This window comes from Mustela erminea, chromosome 14, assembly GCF_009829155.1.
Source record: "Mustela erminea isolate mMusErm1 chromosome 14, mMusErm1.Pri, whole genome shotgun sequence".
Lineage (NCBI taxonomy): Eukaryota > Metazoa > Chordata > Mammalia > Carnivora > Mustelidae > Mustela > Mustela erminea.
This window is the reverse complement of record NC_045627.1, coordinates 77,459,954-77,486,413: the sequence shown is the minus strand read 5'-3', so window position 1 is coordinate 77,486,413 and position 26,460 is coordinate 77,459,954. Positions and strand designations below refer to the sequence as shown.

At 35.4% G+C, this 26,460-nt stretch overlaps 1 protein-coding gene across 1 annotated transcript in view; it reads right to left on the bottom strand.

Annotated features, from left to right (window-relative positions):
• ATRNL1 (attractin like 1) overlaps nucleotides 1-26,460 on the bottom strand; it is a 796,208-nt gene that overhangs the window by 191,124 nt on the left and 578,624 nt on the right. The window lies entirely within an intron of this gene.

Here is a 26,460-nt window from a genome sequence, read left to right as displayed (position 1 = left end):
CTTTGTATAAAGGGTGTGGCAGGAAAATATTGCCTTCCCAATCAAATACCAATTGAAACTGCCTATTGGTTGTGGGTGATTTTTACCTCAGCCACTAGCCACGATTTCCAAGATGATTTCCCTTCATGCTCTTTTATGCCACCCCCAAACCTCCCCTTTCACAGCATAATGAATCTCAATGCAGCTGAATCATGCAGGTCTGATTTATCCTGCAAAAATGTCAGTCAAAGCAAGCAAGACGTACTCTTTGGCCTTGAGCTCTCTAAGCTGGATGAATCATAGGTTTAGTTTTTGCCAAATGAAAAGCAATTTCACTTGCAAAAAAATATCTGTGGGGATACTTATGGCTTTTAACTCACAGGGAAAATGTACTAAAATCATCCAAGGGAAAGGAGATTGTGTTAGTGACTGTGTGTATATGTGTGTGAGTGTGTGAGTGTGTGTGTGTGTGTGTGTGTGTGTGTGAATTTTTTATAAAACCAGAAAAAAAAAAGCAGAATTTACTGCATTTGCTTTCAATTAAAATCTTTTCATTTTTCAGCTTCAACTAACAGGTGTTAACCATTAGACTAATAAATTGCTTCTTCAAATGGACCGTATCAATGAGTTAGATACTTAATAAGGTTCAAATTTTTTAAGGGAGCAATTCAGTTGGACTTGGTTAGGAAGGCTTTTAAAATCAGTTGCCAAAATATTGAGCAAGATGATATTTTCTCTAACTCCTACTTATAAGCACAGTATAAAATGGTTTTGTGAATATTGCATTTTATAATCTTGGAATTTCTATTCTCGGGAAAGAAAAATTTTACAAAAAACTGTTAACCTTCTCTTTCACCTTGGAATCCAATTCCACAAATTGCAAGCTCTGTTCTGTTAGTGTGGCACTTCATCTTTAGCTACAGAACACCTATAATGGTCAAAGGAGCTTTCATTTCTTATGAGAACTGTCTATCCTGACTTTTAAAGTGCAACTTAAGACATTGTTCAATATGTTCAGTCTATACTAGCCTTCAGCTAATCCAAGACTCCTCTAAACAATGGTTATCTAGTACAGTGGCAGCCCCATTAAGCTGTCTGAAACATCTCATCTTGTTTTTTCCCCAAGATTGTTCTTGTTATGAACAATTTTTGTAGCATAGAAAAAAAATTGTGAAGGAGTAAGCATTTCAGATAACATTTCAGATTAGGCTATTATAGTAAAATTGAACATCCCAATCAAGTCATTGAGCTTCTAAACTAATTTACTACATCTCTGATCTTTTATGTTTTTAACTATTTGGAAGAGACAGAAAACTAGAACAGATTTCTCTCCTGAAAATATACTCAAGGAAAGAAAGCACAGAAAAGAGTAAAGCTGGTATGTTAGATTCACAGTCTGCTGAAAACATAATAAAAAAAAAGGGCATTTTCTAAAAATGCTGAGAGATGATGTGACCTAACAAGATTAAGAGACAGACTGTAAGCAAGGAGACTGTGAATGCTTGTCTTGGTTGCATCAGTCATTGGGAAAATTATTTAATCCTGATTATCTCTGTAAAATGGGGATGATGTTTCTTACCACAGTGCTAAAGTAACGTATCTGATAATTAATGGATCTTTTCTGTTATTAAGTGTAGTTTAATTCCTGTAAGATTCTGGCTTACTAAGAAGTTAATATCATCTGTTCCATAAGATCAAAATGCATTTTTTTTCTTAATTATTTTTATTAACATATAATAAAATGTGTATTGTCAGGCTTACACACTTCACAGCACTCACCAGAGCACATACCCTCCCCAATGTCCATAATCCAGCCACCCTATCCGTACCCCGCCTCCGCCCCCCAGCAGCCCTCAGTTTGGTTTATGAGATTAAGAGTCTCTTATGGTTTGTCTCCCTCCCGATCCCACCTTGTTTCATTTTTTCCTTCCTTACTCCCCAAACCCCCTCCCCCTACCAAAATGTGTTTTTTTTTTAATTTTGTGTTTCTTAGGTGAAACATTTTTAATGCATTTCATTTACCTTGAAGTGCATGTATACTTCTTAAAGGTAGAGCACATTTTCTTTTAAAGATTTTATTTATTTTCTCCTTTTTTTTTTTTTAAAGATTTTATTTATTTATTTGACAGACAGAGATCACAAGTAGGAAGAGAGGCAGGCAGAGAGAGAGGAAGGGAACCAGGCTCCCTGCCCAGCAGAGAGCCCGATTCGGGGCTCGATCCCAGGAACACAGGATCATGACCTGAGCCAAAGGTAGAGGCTTTAACCCACTGAGCCACGCAGGTGCCCCAGAGCACATATTTTTAAAACACCTGACTTGTAACTCAAGAATATTTTTCTGAATTGCTTTACATTATATTTTTCATATTTCACACCTACTGAGCATATAGGTATATTAAGAAAACCCATCAATAAATTCTTGAAAAGACCAAGATTAATAATATAAATTCCAAGGTATTTTCAGTGCTTTTATTAATGCTTTATTCAAACTCACTAACAGATATCACCAAAAAGACCTCTAAGTATTTTTTCCTCAAATTCTGGAACCTAACTATTTTAAATAGGAATCTATTTTCTGTAGACTGCAGCTTATTTTTTATAATACCTGTGTTTGTTTTATTGACTTCAAATATGTAATTTTCTCAGCTTCAATTACTGTATGTGTGAGTAATAGACATTTAATTGTTAATTTGTTGGAAGATCTATGCCTCAATATGCTTTTGACATACTTTAACTTAAAGAGGACTGGCATTTATTTTAAGTAAGTTTAATCAGTTAACTTACTCACTGGTCTGTTAAAACTATTTTCCTTTCTTTATGAAAAACAGCTTAGAAAATATTGAGGATAAAAATGAGACAATTTCATACATTGATTACATATCTTTAGAGTTTTATTACCATGCTCTAGTGACCTCTGGTCTTCATTGTTTCTAATATGCCGTTTTTACTTGCAGCATCATTTTGAAGCTTTTATGAATTGGTGGGATTTGGGCTTAAAATAGTAATTTAATATAAATACTGCTATCAATGTGTTCATTAGATGACATAAATTTTTAGACCTCCTTATACAGATTTCCCTTTGATTTTTTTCAGTTAAAAAAACAAAACAACTTTCAGGGCAGTACAACCTAGATCCAGGTTTTGTGGAACCCAAAACTTTTGGAGTTATTGAAACCTTCTATAAGAAAAAGAATATAAAATTAAGAATACAGTATAAAGTATCAGCATTTTTAAGCATCCTGTGCATATGAGGGGCCTTTAGGCTTAAGTTTCATTAGCTTCAAAGTCAATCCACTTCTTGGGCAATAGCTGTTTGACTCTTCCATATTATTCTAAGATATGCATGCAAACAAATCTAGGCCCCAAGACACTATGTATAATGGTAAAAATAAGAGTAATAACATTTACTACTTAAAAAGTGCTCATAAAATGTACAGGAAATCCTTCATATATATCTTCTCATTAAAACCTAAAAACCACTCTATGAGGCTGCAATTATTTATTTCTATTTTATTGATGAAGAAACTGAGATAAGTTAAGGCAACTCAGACAAGTTAAGTGATATTACCTAAAATCAACCAGCTATCAGTTGATACACCTGAAATATGAAACCAGGTGTGAATTACTCACATTCAGAGATAATCAAAACTAACTGAACAAAAGAGTCTTTTCATTCTCCTTCCTTCCCTCCCTTTTTTTTTTCTTTTCCTTTTCTTTTTTTTCCCTCTTTCTTTTTGTCTTTCTTTCTTTCTTTTTTCTTAAATGTGATTAATATCTCTAATAATTCTGTAACTTCTAAATCCTTCCACAAAAGGAAATTACAGTTCTACAGTTTATTGCCACTATATCTTAAAAAAAAAAAAAAGTCTTTTATTGATGTGTTTTATCACATTGACTGATTTGCGGATGTTGAACCAACCTTGCAGCCCTGGAATAAATCCCACTTGGTCGTGGTGAATAATCCTTTTAATGTACTGTTGAATCCTATTGGCTAGTATTTTGGTGAGAATTTTCGCATTAGCAAACTCAACACCCAAAGAACAAAAATCCAATCAAGAAATGGGCAGAGGACATGAACAGACATTTCTGCAAAGAAGACATCCAGATGGCCAACAGACACATGAAAAAGTGCTCCATATCACTCGGCATCAGGGAAATACAAATCAAAACCACAATGAGGTATCACCTCACACCAGTCAGAATGGCTAAAATCAACAAGTCAGGAAATGACAGATGCTGGCGAGGATGCAGAGAAAGGGGAACCCTCCTACACTGTTGGTGGGAATGCAAGCTGGTGCAGCCACTCTGGAAAACAGCATGGAGGTTCCTCAAAATGTTGAAAATAGAACTGCCCTATGACCCAGCAATAGCACTACTGGGTATTTGCCCTAAAGATACAAACGTAGTGATCGAAAGGGGCACGTGCACCCGAATGTTTATAGCAGCAATGTCCACAATAGCCGAACTATGGAAAGAACCTAGATGTCCATCAACAGATGAATGGCTAAAGAAGATGTGGTATATCTACACAATGGAATACTATGCAGCCATCAAAAGAAATGAAATCTTGCTATTTGCCACAACATGGATGGAACCAGAGCGTATCATGCTTAGCGAAATAAGTCAAGCGGAGAAAGACAACTATCATATGATCTCCCTGATATGAGGAAGTGGTGATGCAACATGGGGGCTTAAGTGGGTAGAAGAAGAATCAATGAAACAAGATGGAATTGGGAGGGAGACAAACCATAAGTGACTCTTAATCTCACAAAACAAACTGAGGGTTGCTGGGGGGAGGGAGGTTGGGAGAAGGGGGTGGGATTATGGACATTGAGGAGGGTATGGGCTTTGGTGAGTGCTGTGAAGTGTGTAAACCTGGTGATTCACAGACCTGTACCCCTGGGGATAAAAATATATGTTTATAAAAAATAAAAAATTAAAAAAAAAGTCAACCCTAATGTTGAAGCTATAATACAAATTTTTAATTACTGCCACGACCAAGGATAATATTTCATTGGGGAATGTATCCAACACATTTTTTTCTATACATATCTACATCCAATAGTGGTATTTTATAGCCTAATTTAAAAACAAATGCAAAATTTGAAAAAATATAATGAAAGCCATGGTTTACTCAGGAATACTATCGTACACACACTGTACAGGTTGTTTTTATAGCAAATACTAGATTGTCAGACTTCAATGGCAAAACACTAAGTTGTGAGTTTGGTATTGTCCAGTTAGTTGTTTCTCATGGCCCCAGAGATTCTGGGTGAGTAATGTTGAGAAACGCTCCATTGTCACCCTTTCTCTTCTTACCAGTGACTCCACTGAGATAGAATGTCATATCCTTAAGACACAAGGCCTGGCAGAAAGCCTCCAACAAGTCCACAGGATATCAAATGTTCTATTTGATCAGTTCTGTTTCTTCTTTAATTATATTGTGACTGCTGCTAGTTTTCCAACTTTCTGGAACAAAAATCCCACACAGCATCCTGTCACCCCACCTATTGCAATCTGGGTGGCTACTGAGTATTGTTCTACCATAGGTCCTGAACTGTGGCCAAACACTTGATTGCACCAATGGTATCTTCTCACATACTCTGTTAATACCAACACTTCATAAGACTCATCATCCCCCCCCCCAAAAAAAAAGACTCATCATTCCTTTTGTGCTCTTGAGGAGGGGGCTTCCAGGTTGTCCTGAGCGGCTGCAGCCAGCTCTGAAGGTGGTCTCTGCCTCCCTTCCCCTCCCTACTACTCTTCTCTTCCCCCCCACTCCCCAGAGAAATCCCACTTTGAAGCCAACTATTAGAAAAGTATAGATTCTTGAGAAGATGCAGTCTGGGCTGTCCCTCTCCCATACCATCTTCCAGAAATAACATGCTCCTTTATTCCAATATACTAAGCAGTATGTGTCCGTCTCCTATGCTAAGTGCATTTAATCCTTCCAACAACTGAGGAAGTATTAATACATCCACATAATAGATGAGAAGAGAATTAAACATACATCTCACCTCTTAACTCTACTGTAAGAAGGGTAATTCACAAAATGTTTCAAACACTTTCATTTCAACCTTGAGCCCTCAGTATTGTTGACATCTGCATAAATTTCAGCTGCAAGAATTTTGGAAACTGAAAATGTGCACTGTTCAGCAGTGTTGCATCTTTAGGTTTGATTAACTTAGAGGGATAACTTCCATGATAAGAGGCATTCCAAAGAAACGGTTTCTAATTCCAGTGCAGGAGGGGTTGGCCTCCAGCATTACTTTTCAACTTTGAAACTGAAAAACAAGTGTAAATGTCCATGCTTGAAGACATTATTTTCCCCATTTAATTGCTCTGGACTTTTTCTCCTATATTGTGGTTGACAATGTATCACTTCAGTTAATTCCTTTCTTATTATTTTCATCGAATGTAATGGGTAAAAGTCAATAAATAATACTTGTTTTTTCATTTATCTGTATGTTTTACTTAAAAATGCAATTTCAGTTTTTTTATTAATAAGAAAAGTAAAAGATGAAAAATGACTCACTGAAGACATAGAACTTAATAAAGGTAATTCATGTAATAATCTTTTGTGGAAAACAAAATTCTCCATGTAGTCTTGCTAATTCTCACAAGAGCACAATAAATATGGTGAGATTAAATTTAATAGAATAATGTTACTCTTCCCTAACTTTAAAATTAAATGAAATAATTATAAACTTTACAATAAAAGTGGGTTAAATTAATAAATTAAAATCTTCCTTTAAAGTGCAGTGAAGAGGAAGAACGAGCCTCTTGACAATGTCAGGTGAAGCGAAGAGGATGCGTAAACTTCCAATATGCATGACTTAGAGCTGCTGCTGACAAGGAAAAACTGTAATGGTGCATATGCTCCTATCATCAAGGAACAACAACCAAGGATGGTCAAAAAATGGGATACTCATTTGCTCCTTAAAATGAGAAAATGTAATTAGATTTAACAGACATAAAAATGGCACAGTGATTAGATAGGGCCTTGCCATCTTGTCTTCCTAATTCCAATAATAATGCAGATAAACATATCTACAAGTCATAAACATATATACCAAGTCATAAACATATCTACCAAGTCATAAAAAATAGCAAATCCTAAAGCAAGCAAGAAAAAGGGGGTTCCCAGCATCTCCAGAGAAGCAGAGAGGGTATACAATGTGTGTGTGTGTGTTTTAAAGATTTTATTTATTAATTTGACAGAGAAATAGAGAGAGCAAAAGTAGGGGGTGGTGGAAAAGAGAGAGGGAGGAATGGCAGTGGGAGGAGGAGGAGCAGACCCCCCACTAAGCAGAAAGCTGGACATGGAGCTTGACCCCAGCACCCCTGGATCATGATCTGAGCTGAAGGCAGACACTTAAACTACTGAGTCACCCAGGTGCCTATACTGCTAATATGAATAAAAGGGGCCATTATTTATCAATTATTAGCTATGTGGATGATTTATATGCACGTACATGTTCTTGTGACACTTAGAAACATAGATGTTATTATAGCCATTTTACATATGGAGATACATGAGGCTAAAAGCAAGCAAGCAATTTATTTAAGTCACAGAGCCAGAAATTGGAAGAGGTAGGATACAAATTATAGGCTTTGCAGAAAATGAATAAGAAACATTTTGGTACTCAAAGTACTGATCAATCATTTATTGACCATGTACCGTTAGCATTCTTAGCACCACTTACACTTCTTGATTGGGAAGAGAAAAATTAAATAATTATAATATCCACAAGAATGTTCAAGCCACTCCGTGTCGAAACTACAATGACTAAGCTCTACTCATAAAGTCTTCAGAGGGTGGCCCTGGGATTATGTACCAAGATAACAAACAAAACTTGTAAAGTGACTCTGATGTGCAGCCAGGATTGAGATCCTCTATGATATACCAAGTTAAACTGGCCAAGAAGAATAGGAATTAAATGATAAAAAGACCAGAGTAGGGTGAACTGTCAAGAAAAGAAGAATACGGAGTAATGGGAAGGACAGAGACCTTGAAAGAGAGTGCTGGTTGGTAGGTGAAAGAACAGATAACGGAGGAAGCTGTGAACAAACGCACAGGTGCAGGAATGGGCCTGGTGCAATGAAAGGGAAAGTAGTTACGAGATTGAACCGGTTACGTGTAATAACAAGTGCTAGTAAAAAATAACTTGGATTTGATGTGGTAGCCAACAGGCAGCACTCATAAGCTTAAAAACTAGTGGGAAGGAACTGAAAAAGGTGGTATTCTATCATAATAAGTCTGGCCATGGCAAGCAGGATCAATGAAACACGGAACACAAGCAAGGTAGATGACTCCAAAGTTCCTACCCTTAAGACTAGATTAATAACAGCATTGACAAAAACGGAGCCGTTCAAAAGGAAAGTCAGCTGGGGGGAAGATAATGGGGCTTATTTAATGTTCACTGAGTGAATCAATGAATGATGAGTCTGTCTGGGACTTGCTCAGTTATGAGGAAAATTGTACTATAATGATTTAAGACTACAGAGCTGGAGCAAAGGTATGGTAAGGTACAAAATGTCTATGTTTAATAAATAAATGAGTGAGAACAGTTAAAAGGGATTACTGAAGCGCTGAGCAGTGATAAACTCTCGGGACACTATGAGTCATAAGAAAAAGCAGTGGGTCATAAAGCCTTCATAATAATTATCCCAAGCCCTTGCAATTGTGAAAAGCTTCCCAATCTAAAAAAAATAATAATTCTTATAATAATTCAATGATGTAGAGAGAGCAAATGTTACTATCCACAATTTTCATATGAGTAAATTATAGCTCAGAGTTTATGTAACTTCTCCAAGGTAACACAACTAGTATTTAGGAAAACCTGGACTCAAATCCAAGTCTTTTGACTCCAAATTTTGTTCACTAATTAAGGCCAACTTATATAATTCCAGACAAGATTCAGTCCATGAAGTCATAATAGTCCAAAGATAAGAAAGGATTTGTAAAACTTACATATTTTAATGAAGAAAAATAAGGGCACATAGCATTTTTTCCCCAAATGAGTCTAGATTTCATATATTCTCTCTCTTTCGCTCTATAATAGAAAGTCAAACTCACCTTCATCGGTGCAGTACACAATGCCAGGGATTCAATATATCAAAGTTCTATTAAAATGTGAATTAATATGGCAGCTTAAACTATGAGGTACTAGTTTTCACCATCAGATTTCAAAGAACCAAATGTTTAGGGTATTGGCAAGACTGTAGGAAACAATCATTATCATAACTATTGGTGGAAGTCTAAGACAGTCTAAGACACTACAACAGTATTTTTTAAACCAAGGACATTTGCAATGTCTGGAAACATTTTTGGTTGTCATATCTAGTAGCATCTGGTAGTTAGAGGCCAAAGATGCTGCTCAACAGAGTACAAGGTACAGTCCTCCAGAGAAAGAATGATCAGGTCCAAAATGTCGACAGTGCTGAGGCTGAGATATCCTGCTGGATAAAGATCAACTTGGCCAGCTTTTTCAAAATTATAAATGCATATTCTTCTTCCACAAGCAATTTTACTTCTACTGTTTTTCCTACATGTAGTTATACATGTGCAAATCTATTTACTTATTGAATTCATCTACTCTAGGATTCATATATTAAATTCATCTACTCTAGGAGCTACGATTATATCAGGGTACAAATCTGAGAGAAGTCTTTGCCTTTTGGAGTTAACATGCTAATGCAGGGTGGGTATAGGAATTGCAAATGAAACAAGGAAAATACATAGTATATTAGAGGATAAGAGGTTCAGGTAGTGGGGAAAGGAAGGCTAATAAGAAGATCTGGACAAGAATATTTATTGCAACATGGTTCGAAATAGCTGAGTGTTGGGAAAAGTACATCAGTGGGGAAATAGTTAAATAAATTATGGAGCTATGGAACACTATACAGCCATTAAAAAAGCAATTATCCATAAGTGCTAATATGTAACTGTCTTGCAAAGTGAAGAGTACTGCATCTATAAAGAACATTGATATTAGCAATGATATGAATTATTTCTGTAAAGAAACACAAAAATCCTGAAAATACTGGTTACTTCTAGGAAGATGAATAGGTGGCTAGGGGATCAAGGTGAGAGAATGGTTTAATTCTCATTTTATTATATCCTCTTCCTTATCTTTTGATTTTTTAATATGAATGCTCTATCATAGGCATTGAATACTTAGTAAAATAGTTCAATATTTTTTCTAAAAGTATCCTCATGCTGTAAGTTTAAAATATATACATACTTATGTATGTGTGCAAATATATATATGCACGCATATATTATCTATCCATCCATCATCTATATACATATACACATACTCCACACACGTCGACACATTTTCTTCATTTATTAAAAATACATCATGAATCAAAGGTTTACGTAGAAATCACCCTTGTCCTGGATAAACAACTGGATAAGGGTGGAAAAAGAGTCCCTAAATCCTTTCCTGCCTGGGATATAAAATTCACAAGCACAGGAATTTTGTCTGTTCTTTTCAGTGCTGAATTACTAGTGCCTAGAACGGTGCCTGGCATATAGTTGGGAATAAAATATTTGTTGACATAATGAATAAAGGAATGAAAAAAATAGCCTTCCTTTATTCACCTTTCTTTTCTCATCATCTGACAGACTCCTAATATATTTTTCTGCCTTCAGTCTTTTTCTTTCAATTTATTCCCCATAATATCACTGGAAGGATTTATTGAGAATATAAATTTATTGTGCTTTAATATCTTCTCCAGTTTCCCATTGCTTACAGGAATAAGACCCTTTGTGACTCTCCATTCCCTTTTCTGTCTCTCACCATTTTTCTTGGAGTCCATTTGCAGCCAGGCCAACTATACCATGCTCCCTCTTGACTACCTTCCTGGAATGGCCTCTCTTGTCTAAGGGAACTTTTACTTTGCCCCCCACAAGCTTTTACTCAAATATTGAAACAATTTTGAAATAATCTTGCTTTCATTGGAAAAATTACTCCACTTCTCCTATGATCATAATTAGTTTCTCCTTTCTCTTTGTTCCTGGAGAATATGAACATCTCTTCATAATTATATCACACAGTCAAGTGTCTGTTTCTCTCTCAATAGACTATGAGTGCCTAAAGGGTGAGGCCTGAATTTTATTCATCTTTGCGTATACAACCTTACCATAGTGGCAGATCTATGATAATTGTTCAGTAAGGATTCTTGAATAATGAACAAATAGATTAATTCATGGATAAATCCTAACTTTTGATGGAAACTGCATACAGTAATATGATTAAAACATACCCACAAAACAAAACCAAAAAAGCCTTGATTGGTAAGAATATGAATACATTATATTTACTGTATTGTAATTTTTGTGATAACCTGAACAAATTATTTAAACTTTCACAACCTACCTGACATGCTATCCAATATTATACAAATGCCATAAAAAGAAGAGAAAATTTTAATACAATCCCCTTATAATTTAAGCACTAATGTTTTTACAGACCTAATTTTTACTTAAGTTGAGAAGGACTATTTCAATAATTTAAACAAAAGTGGGTAAAGATATTTCAAACACAATTTGAAAATTATGAGCTTATAGAGATTTCTGTAAGATGGCAGGATGGGAAGATCCTGAATGCACCTCCTCCCATAGACACACCAAATCTCAGCTACATATGGATCAATTTCTTCTGCAAAAGATTTGAAACTAGATGACTGGCTTTTCCACAAGAAAGGATAAAAAGGCCATATCAAGACAGGTAGGAGAGGCAAAGATGTGATCTCGCCATTTCCTTCCCCTCCTCTGCATCTCACCAGTACACTACTTCTCCCAGAGGAGCGAAGGGTGGGTGCCCTACAACAAGGACCCTGGCCCCTGGAATCCGCATTGGAGAGGCAAGCCCTCAAAATGTCTGACTTAGAAAACCATCAAGGCTGATGTCCAAGGGACCCAAAATATGATAGGAAACTGAAATCTCCATTTTAAAGGGCTTGCATGCTGTCTAACTTACCCCAAGACCCACAGGGGTTTTATTTATTTATTAATTTTATTAAGTGGCTAGACTAAATGAATCTCTATGGAGATTCATTTGCTAATTTAAAAGAATATGCAAAAGGAGCAGGGGACAGTTGAATCTCTGGAGTTGAAAGTGGTAAAGGACCCCATTTTATAACTCTCCGCCTACCCTGTTAGCATAGTGGGTAAGCTCAGACAGGACACCCTCTCAATGCCTTGGTAAGACACATGGGTACGAGAGCTCATGGCACCATTCCACTGCCTCGCTGAAACCAAACACTCCCCCATTCCCTGCTAGCATGAGCAGTCATGACATTCTCCTATTCCTAGCCTAAAGCTAGCACCACACAATGACAAGGCACTTTCCCTCTGTATTACTGAAGCCCATGGGTACCCAAAGTCAAGACATTTCCCCCTCCTGCCTTTCTATAGTACTGGGCCCCACATCTTATATATTCCAGCTGCCTAGCTAAAACCAGTGAGTGCTCATAATCCACACAGGCGGTACCCCTTGATCACCTGGCCTTGTAGCCAAGGGGCTGGGGTTCTTGAGCTCCACAGGAATGTAACAATTAGAAAGAAGGTTCTTGGCAGACTACCTCCCCCAGGACACTGTACAGACAACAGAAAGAAACACAACCAGTCTTCCTGTGAAAAAGGCCTATTTACTTAGCCTGGAGCTTCAGCCTGAGAGACAGACTTCATATTTCCTACCCATCTAGAGGCTAAGAAGGTGCTCACAAAGAACATAAACAGATAGACACCATCCTTAAACACCCCACCGGTCTTACTACAGCTTGACAAGATCTCCCAGAAAGGGGTTTATACACTCATCCAGAGCCCAGAATTTTGCAACTATCACTGAGGGGACATCCCCAGATCTCCTGGTCTGCAGGCCAGCAGGGATTACAATCACAGCCCCACAGGAACTGTATATATTTACAGACTTTAAAAGCTGCTGCCTGAGTGTCTGGCTTCCAATCAGCCTAAAACTAGAATGTAAATGAGATCCCTCCCTGTGAAATAATGACAGGTTTTGGCATACCCTCGACCATGAGGACATATCAAGAATAAATCAGGCAGTTTAGACAACCATGAAGGTCTCAGAGACAAGAACTAGAAGAAGACTGAACAACAATGTTCATCACCTATACAAGGCCACCCATTCAAGACTAAGAGGTAGCTGTTTCACCTAATACATAGAAACAAATCAGAGAGTCTAGCAAAAATGAGGAAACAGAGAAGTATTTTCCAAATAAAAGACTAAGATAAAATTTCACAAGAAGATCTTAATGATATCGAGATAAGTAATCTATCTGATAAAGAATTCAATGTCATGGTCATAAAAATGCCCACTGAACTCAGGAGAAGAATGCATGAATATAGTAAAATCTTCAACAAGGAAACAGAAAATATGGGAGACAGAAGTCACAAAACTGAAGAATACAAAGCTGAAGTGAAAAATATTCGGTAGACTAGATAAAGAAGAAGAACAGATCAGTAAGCTGCAAGACAAAGCAATGGAACTTACTTGGATAAAGCAGCAAAAAGAAAAAAATATATTTTTTTTTAAAATGAAGATACTCACTGAACCTGTGGAACAACAAGTAGAATAGTATTCGTGTTATAGCTATTCTAGAAGGGAGCAAGGAGAGAAAGGGACAGACGTTTATTTGAAGAAATAATAGCTGAAAATTTTCCCAATCTAGGGAAGGAAACAGACATCTGGGTCCAGGAAGCCCAGAACGTTACAAATAATATGAACCCACAGATCCACACCAAGACACATTATAATTAAAATGTCAAAAGTTGAAGAGAGAATCTTAAAGGTAGCAAAAGGAAAACAAATTGTTATATACAAGGGAAACGCATAAGGCTATGAGCAGATTTCTCAGAAGATACTTTACAGACCAGAAGAGAGTCACGACAAATTCAAAGGACTGAAAGGAAAAAAACCTTTTAGACAAGAATACTCTACCCAGCAAGGTTATCATTCAGAATTAAAGAGAATAAAGAGTCTTCTAGACAAGCAAAAGCTAAAGGAGCTCATCACTAGTAAACCAATCTTACAAGAACGGTAAAAGCATATCTTTAAGCTGTAAAGAAATGGCACTAATTAGTAACAGGAAAACATAAACAAGTAAAAAAATCTCACCAAAAAAAGTAAGTTTATAGTAAAGGTTGTGGATTGATCACTTGTAACTCACTATAAAAGTTAAGAGACAATGGTCGTAAAATTAACTAAAACTATAATAATTAGTTAAGGAATACATAAAATAAAAAGATGTAAATTATGACAAAAAAAACAAAATGTGAGGGAGTTTTGGAATATATTCAAATTTAAATTGCTATCAACTTAAAATAGACTATTATATACATAGGATGATATATGTAAACCTTACAGTGATCACAAAGCAAAAATTTATAGTAAATGTAGAAGAAAATGATAAAGGAATTTAAACTTAACAATAGAGAAAGCCATTAAACTACAGGGAAGAGAGAGAGAAGAAGAAGAAAGAAATGGAGAGGATCTACAAAAAACAGCCGGAAAACAATCAACAAAATATCAAAAACTATATTCCAATCAATAATTTTCTTAAATGTAAATCATATAATTTCTCCAATAAAAAGACTGGGTCCAATCAAAGAGTGGCTGAATTGATTAAAAAATAAAAAGAGAAAAAAGACACATCGTTTTACTGCATTCAAGAGACTCTCTTCAGAAGTAGGACAAACACAGCCTGAAAGTGAAGGGATGAAAAAGTTATTCCATGCAAATGGAAACAAAAACAAAGCTGGTGTCACTTTATTCATATCAATAAAATAAACTTTAAACCAAACACATTAATAAAAGACAAAAAGGGGCACTATGTAATGATAATCCAGTAAGAGGGTGTAATACTTATAAATATATATGCATGCAACATAGGAGTACCAAATTATATAAAGCAAATAGTAACTAACCTAAAGGGAGAAATTAACAGCACTATAATAATAGGAGGGGACTTTAACAGCTCATATCAATGGATAAATCCTACAGACAGAAAATCAGTAAGGAAACATTGGCCTTAAATGATACATTAGACCAGATGGACTTAGTAGATATATGTAAATCATTCCATCTCAAAAGAGAATTCATATTCTTCTCAAGCTCACAAGAAACATTCTCTAGGACAGATCACATGTTAGACTATAAAACAATTCTCAATAAATTTAAGAAGACTGAAACCACATCAAACATCCTTTCTGACCACAACAGTGTGAAACTAGAAAACAATTACAAGAAGAAAAAAAAAAAAAACCTTAAATAATGACAAATAACATGTTACTGCACAACTCTAGGGTCACAAAAAAAATCAAAGGAAAAATTTAAAAATATGTAGAGACAAATGAGAAGATAAACACAACATATCAAAATCTATGGAAGGCAGCAAATGTGGTTCTAAGAGCAAAGTTCATAGCAATATAGGCCTACCTTAAGAAACAAGAGAAATATCAAATAAATACTTTAATTTTACACTTAAAGGGACCAGAAAAAAGAATAACAAAGCTCAAAGTTAGTAGAAGAAAGTTAACAATAAAGATCAAGTGGAAATAAATGAAATAAAGACTAAAAAGGTGATATAAAAGTTCAATGAAATTAAAAACCAAAACAACTAAAAGTTGTTTGAAATGATAAATAAAAGTGATAAACCTTTAGCTGAAAAAGTTTCAAATAAAATTAGAAATGAAAGAAAAGTTATAGCTGATATCACAAAAATACAAGATTATAAAAGAATACTGTGAACAAATTTTATACACTAACAATTTGGACAAACTAGAGGAAATGGATAAATTCCTAGAAACTTCTAATCTTCCAAGATTAAATCATGGAGAAAGAAAAAAATCTGAATAGATTAATTACTAGTAAAAAAAAAATTGAATCAGTAATCAAAAACCTCTTAACAAATGAAAGTCCAGGACCAGATGGCTTCACTGGTGAATTCTACCAGACATTCAAAAAGATTTAATACCTAGCCTTTTCAATCCCTTCCAAAAAATTGAAGAGAAGGGAATGCTTCCAAACTCATTTTACAAGGCCAGCATTTCCCTGATGCCAGAAACAGACAAGGACACCATAAAAAGCAAAACAAAATAAAAAACAAACTATAGTATAATATCCTTGATGAGCAAATATGTAAAAATCCTCAACAAAATATTAACAACTGAATTCAACAATAAATTAAAAAGATTATACACCATAGTCAAATGAGATTTATTCCAGGGATTCAAGGATAATTCAACGCCTTCAAATCAATCAACCTGATATACCACATTAACAAAATGAAAGATAAAAATTACATTTATCACCTCAATAGATGCAGAAAAAGCATTTGACAAAGTTCAACATACATTTATGATTTAAAACAACAATAAAGTGGGTATAGAGGGAATGTACCTTGATGTATTAAAACCATACATGGCAAACCCACAGCTGATATCATAGTCTATAGTGAAAAGCTGTAAGCTTTTCCTCTAAGATCAGGAATAAGACAAGGATACACACTTTCACCACTTTTATTCAGCATAATATTTGAAGTCCTAGGCAGAGAAATTAGTCAAGGAAAAAAAACAGCATGCAAATTTGAAAAGAAGTAAAACTGTCCCTTTTTGCAGATGGCATGATACTATAAATACAAAATCATAAACATTCCAAAAAATTGTTACAGCAAATAAATAAATTCAGTGAAGTTTCAGATTACAAAATTAACATACAAAAATCTGTGATGTTTCTATACACTTATAATGAACTATCAGAAAGAGAAATCAAGAAAATAATCTGATTTACAATCACATCAAAGAGAAAAACACCTAGGAATAAATTTTGCCAAAGAGGTGAAAGATCTGTACACTGAAAACTATGCCATTAATGACAGAAACTGAAGATGACATAAAGAAATGGAAGGATATTGCATGCTAATGGATTAGAAGAATTAATATTGTTAAAATGTTCGTACTACCCAATGCAAGCTACAGATTCAATGAAATCCCTTTCAAAATTCTGATGGCATTTTTCACAGAACTAAAACAAATAATTCTAAAATTTATATAAAACCACAAATGACCCTGAATAGCCAAAACAATCTTGATAAAAAAGGACAAAGCTGGAGGTACTACACTCCCCGAATCCAAATTGTATTATAATGTTATGGTAATCAAAACAGTATGATATTGTCATAAGAACAGACATGTAGATCAATAGAATAGAATAAAGAACCCAGAAATAAACCCACTTATATATGGTCAGTTAATTTGTGTCAAAGGGGCCAATACAATGAGGAAAAGACATTATTTTCAATAAATATTATTTGGAAAACTGGACAGGTACATACAAAAGAAGAAAAAGAAGAAAAAAATACCAAAGAATGAAACTGGACACTATCATCCACCATATATAAAAATTAACTCAAAATGGGTTAAAGCCTTAGATGTAAGGCCTAAAACCATGAAACTCCTAGAAAAAAACCTTAGTGGTAAGTTCCTTGGCAAAGATCTTAGCCATGTTTTTTTGTTTGTTTAGATCTGACTTCAAAGATAAGGGGGAACAAAGCAAAAATGAGCGCAGGGACTACATCAAACTAAAAAGCTTCTGTACAATGAAGGAAATGATCAACAGAATGAAAAGGTCATCTACTGAATGAGAGAAGATAAATCAGGTATGGATATCATACATCCAACAAGAGGTTCATATCCAAAATATATAAGGAACTCATATAACTCAATAACAAAAAAACCAACAATCCAACTTAGAAATGGACAGAGGCTCTGAGAAGATATTTTTTCCAAAGAAGATATACAATTGGTCAACAGGCACATGAAAAGATGTTCAACAACACTAATTACCAGGGAAATGTGAAGCAAAACCACAATGAGATAACCACCATATGCCTGTCAGAATGGCTAGTACAAACAAAACAAAACAAAACAAAACAAAACAAAACAGCTTTGGTGAGACTATGGAGAGAAGGGAATCATTGTACATGCTTAGTGAGAATGTAAATTGGTGCAGCCAGTACAGAAAACAGTATTGAGGTTCCTCAAAAAAATTAAAATAGAACCGCCATGTGATCCAGCAATTCTACTAATGGGTATCTATCTGAATAAAACAAACACACTAAATTGTAAAGATCTATATAGGGGCACCTGGGTGGCTCAGCTGGTTAAGCATCTCTCTCCTAGTTTCAGCTCAGGTCATGATCTCAGAATCATGAGGTCAGGCCCTGCACTGAGCTCTGTGCTCAGCATGGAATCTGCCTGATATCCTCTCCCTCTGCTTCCCCTTCTGCTCTTCCACCTGTGTGTGTCCCCCATCTCACTCTCAAAAAAAAAAAGAAAAAAAGAAAAAAAAAAGATATATGTACCTCCCTGCTCACTGCAGCATTATTCACAATAGCCAAGATATGGAAAGAACTCAAGGAGCCACTGATGGATAAAGATGGATAAATGAATGAATAATTATCTCTCTCTCCCTTCCTCTCTTCCTCTTTCTATCTATCTACCCATCTAATCTATCTATATCCATCATAAGCCTTAGATAAGTTCAGTTTTTTAAAAAAACTGTATGTACATGTGTACACACACACACACACACACGTAGATCAATGATGGAATACTACTCAATCATAAAAATGAAATCTTGCCATTTGTCACAACATCAATAGATCTAAACCTAGAGAGTATTATGTTATGAAACAAGTCAGACAGAGAAAGAGTAATACCACTGGATTTCATTTTTATGTGGAATCTGAAAAGCAAAACAAAACAAAAAAATAAGCAAAACAAAACAAAACAAAAAGAAAGAGAACAGATTGGTGGTTGCCAGATGGAGTGATCTGTGGGGGTGAAATGGGTGAATGGGATCAAGAAGTACAAACTTCCATTTATAAAATAAAGAAGTCACAGAAATAAAATGTACAGCATGGGGAATATAATCGATACTATAATAACTTTGTATGGTGACATATATTAAGTAGACCTATTGTGGTGATCATTTCACAATGTATACAAATTTCAAATCACTCTGTTGTATACCTGTAAGTAATTTTATATTGTATATGTTATATCTCAGTTAGAAAGAAAAACATGATCTATCAGAATAGGGAGCATAATAGAATAAAGACTGTAGTTACTGACAGCTTTTGTCTATTTTATTATAAAATGTATGTGAAAGTATAAAGTGTTAGTGTGTAGCTTTTAAAAAACTGAACACTGATGTAATACCACCCAGTTCAAGAAACAGAACACTGCCAGAATCCCAGATCTCAAGTGTCCTTTCCCAGTCTTAACTAACCACCACCCCCTTTCCAAGTGACCACTCTTAATATCTAGGGAAAACACTTTCTTGCTTTTCTTCACCATCTTCATTGTTATAAATTATTCTACAAGTGTTTATATAAGAATATAACTATTCCATTGTTGATAGCTATTTAGGTTGTTAGAACAACTTCCTATTTAGAACTATTATAAGCAGGGCGGTTATGGGCTTTCTCCTTCTGCATATGAATAACCATTTCTCTAAATTAGGATTTCTCAACTTTTAGTAAATTTTTCTAGATCATTCTTTGAGGTGGGTGGGGAAGAGACTATTCTGTGTGCTGCAGGACATTTAGCAGCATCCACGGCTTCTACCTAGTAGATGCCAGTGGTATACCCACTGTTATGAAAACCAGAAATGTCTCAAGACACTCCCAAATGTTACTGACTAGGCAAAATGGCCCCAGTTTAGAATCACTGTTCAAGGGTAAATAACGAGGAGGAAAACTGCTGGTTTGTGTATCTTTTGACTTACTACAAAATGCCAAACTGTTCTCCTAAGTACTTGCAATAGAAATGACATCATGGAATTAGCATAATGAGGAGCTCCAAGAATTGGTCTCTTGTAAGAAATGGTCTCTCCAGCAAGAATTGAGCTGATAAAACCCGACAAATTCAAGTTTTTTGAAACTCTTGAATCCAATCAAACAACCCTGTCAATCAAGGAGTGCTGAATAAAGAAACAGGCCACTGAATTTTGGTAAGAGGCATTGCATGGTTTTTGCTTACCTGCCCAGCATCTCCCAGTCCCCAAGCTTATGGACAATGGCCTGTGTTCCTGGTGTCAGGAAAAGCAACATAGACCTTGTTCTTGAAAACTGCTCAGCTGATTCCCCAAGGCACCAGCACTGAGACCGACTTTTATTTTGTTCCTCTAAGGTGAAGTGGCTTTCTGGGTGACATCTGCTACCAATTGCTGCCTGAGGCAAGGAATAAAGGGTGAAGCAAACAGCAGACCCACCCAAAAGCCCGAGTATGAGGAGGCTGAGGAAAGCTCTGGAAGCTAGGGAAGAGAGCTGTGAAAAGCTCTGGAGCTCGCAGGGGAATCTGGAGTGCAACATGCATGGCCAGGGTCAGACCCATGCTAAAAAATACCAGAGAGGACTCTCAACTTAAACCTTGGGCTGATCTTTGAACTGGACACAAGCAGGGATTTAAGGCTAAGAAGAGTTCTAGTCAGTTTGACCTAGCAATGAAGGAATATCCTAGCTCAGAGACAATATGCAAAGACCAAGGGAGTTTTTATTTTCCTTTTTGTCTCTAGGCATTGAAGGTAGTATCGTCCTGTCACTACTTGCCTGCTGAGATAGCAGAACTGAGACTTCAAGGAGCATACATGACAAGGAATAACATCTTTGCAAAATTAGTTTGGAGAAGTCACTAAACAAATGAACAACAGCAGTCCTCAACAATCAACACCAGAAAGCCTTATGGAGGGAGAGAGAATCTACTGGGTAGGGTAGATGAGTGATTATTAGGGCTGGGGGAGGATAAGGGGGGACTACAGAGATGATTGCACATATCTTGGAGTATACGAAAGAACACTAAACTGTACAGTTTAAATGAGTGAAATGCATGGAATGTGAATTATATCTCAATAAAGCTGTTTTAAAAATGAATGAATAAAATGGGGCACCTGAGTGGCTCAGTTCGTTGTGTGCCTTTGGCTCAGGTCATGATCTCAGGGACCTGGAATCCAGGCCTGCGACAGGCTCCCTGCTCAGTGGGGAGTCTGCTTCTCCCTCTGCCCTCGCCCCTCCCCACACTTGTGTGCGCTCTCTCTCTCAAATAAATAAATAAAATCTTAAGAAAATAAAAATGAATGAATAAAAATAAAAATTACAAGTTGTTATTTTCTAAGCCACTAAAGAAGTTTAAAAAATGAAGTTGTTACAGAGTGGTTTTCATGATTAACTGTTCACATTTAAAATTTTTCTGTAGTTAGAATCTGTCAGTATAACTTATTGTTAGTTACTTCTAAGTATGGAGTAATTTTTTAATTTTATTTTTATATTGTATTTTTTGAGAGCCTTAGCCTTAGATGGGATGTAAAAATACCCCTTTCCCCCCAACTCATATTATAATTAAAAGAAATTAAATAGTAAATTTCAGTTTCCCAAATTGGTCCTTTAAAAAGAAATTTATAAATCCTGACCATTTTTTTTCAGATTTTGAGTTCTATATCACTGTGGCATTTGTTTTCACTTAAGTGACTATTCTATCAATGAATCCTTAATCTTAATTTTATTATTTCTTAGTTCTTATTTCTATTAGAAATAGAAATATAAGAACTATTTCTAGTTCTTATTCTTAATTTCATTATTACTTAGGAAGTACTAGATTTTCTGCCTTCAATTAATCTGTCTCATCTGTATATTTTCAGTCTTCATGGATGAAGTCATACATATCCTAGCAACTCTCCAAAAGACTAGGCAGGCTTTTTAAAGAAGTCATCACCACAGTCTGAGCCAGGTTGAATACAACTCTCAGATATAATGACATATCTACTAAGGTTTTTAAAACAGGAGGAAAGAAGAAAACTGAATTTTGTTTTTTTTTTTAAAGATTTACTTATTTATTTGAGAGAGAGAGGGCACAAGTGGCAGGAGGGGCAGACAGAGAAAATCAAAGCAACTCCCCACTGAGCACAGAGCCTGATGCACGCCTCCATGAAGGGCTCCGTTCCAAGACCCATGAGATCATGACCTGAGTTAGAAACCAAGAGCCGGGGGCCTAACCACCTGAGCCACTCACTACCCTCTACCCCATTTCTAAATTCCTTTTTCCAAAAAGCAAAGCTCCTTCTTGCTGGGGTTCGGCACTTCAAACGCTTCTCCTATCCCCCGCAGTCCACAGCAGCTTTCTTACACAGAGTAGGTGCTCAAAAACAGTGTGTTGAATAAATAAATGAGTGTTTCTGATTTCTTCATATAAAACTTGGATACTCTTTCATTACTGGGCTCTTAGAGATTGAAAAGATAGTGATTTGATGGAAGAGGGAGAAAAGAGCCCTTCTGGGCAAGGTTCTTTGAAATCTCCATCTCCTTAGAGAGGGGAAAACCAGAGGGAAAGATGTGTTCATTATCGAGCCTGTACTTTGTTCCAGGTATTCTGCTAGGTATTTTACCAGTTTTAGCTCATTTAATCCTCACAGAAATCCTGAGGTAGTCATTACTGTGCTTTTTTCAGTTTTGGGAAGCAAAATTCAAAAAAATGAATTAACTTACCCAATATGGACTTAAGAGAAAAGAGCTAGAATTTATACCCAAGCCTGTCTGACCCCAAAGTTTATTCTACTGTGCCACTCTTTTCTAAAAATGAACAAACAAAAAAAACCCCAAAACTACAAAAACGAAACCCAGAAGCAGAAGCAGCAGCAACAACAACAACAACAAAAAAGACTTTGCGTTTATTTTGTTTGTCCCTTTCATCTTCAGTTCTTTTTTGGAAATAGGAGAGTAAATAGTAACAATAACAATAACAACAGTAATACTCTCAAAAGGGAAACTGCCCTTCAGTCTTATTTGTGCAAATGGAGAATTTAATTGTCAGCAGTACTGAACATGATAAATTATTTATGGTTTTTTGTCTTATCAATATGCACATATATATAAATATATACATAGATAGAGATCACTGGATGCTGCATTCTTTTTCTCTAAGTCAAATCACATACTATTAATGAATGCGTGTATCTGCTTATCTTACCTAAATCTGTGTGTCTTCCCCACCCCTCAAATTGTTCTACTAGGAGATGGCAAAAGGTACCTACAAACAGGCAAACTAACAAAGTGTAATTATTACCTTCTTTAATATGAATTTTAGTATTATTTGAGGCCCATTTCAAGCACTTCAAATAATGTATTATTATAATAAAAGCTTTTCTAATAAAAACAGCCTTTTGTTATCATTTTCAGCTTTCTTTTGATAATGTGAATTGATTTTTTTTTTTTCTTTTAAGAACTCCAAACCCACGGTCTTTGAAACTCTATCTCAAATAGGTCAGAGTCTTAACTTCCCTAGTAGAGCTGTATGGCATGAAAGGCTGCCTGTGTTTTCTCATGACTTTACACCTTGGGGGACCTCCCGTGGATCATTTCTCTTAGTAAAAAAGAATCCATTGACTGAGCCTATCCTAAAGCTAACAAACTGAGCTTTCCAGAAGGAAGCAACAGCAAATTGAGTACAGCTATTGACCGGCCTTCTGTAGTTAAAAATACAACAAACTATACCTTGTCCAATTTATTCTTGAATTACTGGTCATTTTCATGCTCTGCTCACATTATTTACTACTTGATAACCTTTCACACAAGTAGAACAAAAAATTTCAGCTGCTATCTTCTGTTTTTGTTATCTTTTATCCAGTATATAAAACATGGATTTCCTTTATCCATAGATAATAAGAAACTATAAAACTATAATGTTATATATATATATATATATATAAAACTATAATGTTATATATATATATATATAACATTATAGTTTTATAGTTTATAAAACTTATAGTTTTAATATATATATATATATTAAATACATGCTTCATGATTTCAGGGTCCTGGAATCAATCCCTGCATCAAGCTCCCTGCTTAGTGGGGAGTTGGCTTCTCCTTCTCCCTTTGCCCCTCCCCCTGCCCATGCTTTCTCTCTTTCTCTAAAAATAAGTAAATAAAATATAAAAAAATTTAAAAATCTATGAGATGACACTTCATGTACTAGAGCAAAAAATAAAAGTAAGCTTCTTTCCTCCAAATATTAATTAATATTTGTAAAATCAAAAACAAAACCAATATGGGGTGCCTGGGTGGCTAAGTTGGTTAAGTGTCTGACTCTTGATTTTGATTCAGGTCATGATCTCAGAGTCCTGGGATGGAGCCCTCCATGAGGCTCCATACTCAGCAGGGAGTCTGCTTGAGATTCTCTCTCTCCTCGCTCTGCCCCTCCTCCTGCTCCTTCTCTCAAATAAATAAATAAATCTTTAAAAACCAGTGAAAACCAAACCACAAGCATATTTAGTACAAATTTAGCCTTTTATTTGTTTTGTTTTGGGTAAAAAGGGTAGGGTGTGGAGCAATATTTGTGAGAAGTATTATAGAATAAATCATATGTAATGAGTAAATAGAAAACAATAATATATATTTATATATATTATGACACTCATATTTTTATTTAAATTTTTATCAGAATGACTTCATATGTTCACAATTAGAAAATTTTATTTACTCAAATATTACTGACTACATTATAAAATACCTTATAATTCATTATCTTTGCTTTTAGTATTAAACAAAACATACTAACCAGAATCTTACTAATTAGAACTTCACTATGCCAACATTTAAAGCAGTGATTCTCACTGGATTTTGCTTATTCTATTTTTTTTTTAAGATTTTATTTATTTATTTGTCAGAGAGAGAGAGGAGCAAGAGTCCGCACAGGCAGACAGGGTGGCAGGTAGAGGCAGAAGGCGAAGCAGGCTCCCTGCCAAGCAAGGAGCCTGATGTGGGACTCAATCCCAGGACGCTGGGATCATGATCTGAGCTGAAGGCAGCTGCTTAACCAACTGAGCCACCCAGGCGTCCCTGCTTATTCTAATTTGTTATCACAAATATCATTTGTGCCTTGATTCTTTTTTTTTTTTTTTTTTTTTTTTGCATGTGGACCAGTTCTAGCACCACTGATTGAAAAGATTAGCTTTGCTTCTGTGCATTGCCTTTGCTCTTTTGTTAAAGATCAATTGAGTATATTCATGTAGATCTATTTCTGGATGCTCTATTACATTCTATTGATAAAAATGTCTGTTCTTTTGCTCAAACACACTGTCTTGTAGATTTGTAGCAAGTCTTGAAACCGTGTAGTGTCAGGCCTCCAACTTTATTCTTCAATATCCTGTTGGCTATCCCAGGTCTTTTGCCTCTCCAGACAAGCTTCAGAATCAGTCTGTCAATATCCATAAAATAACCTCCTAGCATTTTGATTGGGATTGCTTTGAATCTACAGACCAGGTTAGGGAAAACTGACATCTTGACATATTGATTTTTCTTATCCATGGACACAGAATATCTATTTATTTAATCTTTTTTTGTTTTTTCCTCAGAGTTTTGTAGTGTTTTTTTCATGTAGAGCTTGTACATATTTTGTTATATTTATATATAAGTATTTCATTTTGAGAGTAGTAGTGTAAATGCTATTGTATCTTTAATTTCAAATTCTGCTTATTCATTCCTGACATGTAGAAAAGCAACTGATTTTACATATTAACCTTGTATCTTTGAATCCTGCTATAATTGTGTATTATTCCAGGAGTATTTTTGTTCATTGTTTTGGATTTCTTATTATATATATACACACACATTTGTGACTATATATATGTGTGTATGTGTATAATAAGTATATTATAATATATAAGTATATATAATAATATATATGTATATATACATATATATATATTTTTGAGAGAGAGAGAAAGAGCATGAACAGGGTGGGGGAGGGACAGAAGGAGAGATACTCAACTGACCGAACTACCCAGGCACCCCTCTTGTGGATTTTCTACATAGACAATCATGTCATGTGTGCATAAACAGAGTTTCATTTCTTTCTCCTAATCTGTATATTTTTTTATTTCCTTTTCTTGTCATAGTATATTAGCTATAACTCCTAGTACAATGTGGAAAAGAATTGTTGATAAGGGGACATCCTTACCTTGTAACTTGATCTTAGTGGGAATAATTCAAGTTTCTCACCATTAAGCATGGTGTTAGCTGTAGGTTTTTTGCTGATATTCTTCATCAAGTTGAGGAAGTTCCCCTCTACTTTACTCTACATTTACTGAGTTTTATAAGAAAAGTAGGCTAAATACTTACTTCCCTGTAAGTAGTAGTAATAACTTTTGTTAACATAAGTTTTGTTAATTGTTCAAATTGTACTATCTTTGAACTATGAGAATGTCTTCAAATTGGCTCCTTAGTTCTTCTAACATGTGCACAAAAGCCTTTCATGGCTTGCCTTTTACCTGTCCCAGTGCGGTAATCAGATATTTCTCTAAGGATGTCTGCTGGGAGTGGTATTTAGAGATCTCATTCTAAATGTGAGAGGTATTTACTGCTACTGGATTGGTCACTGTCCTAAGAAAT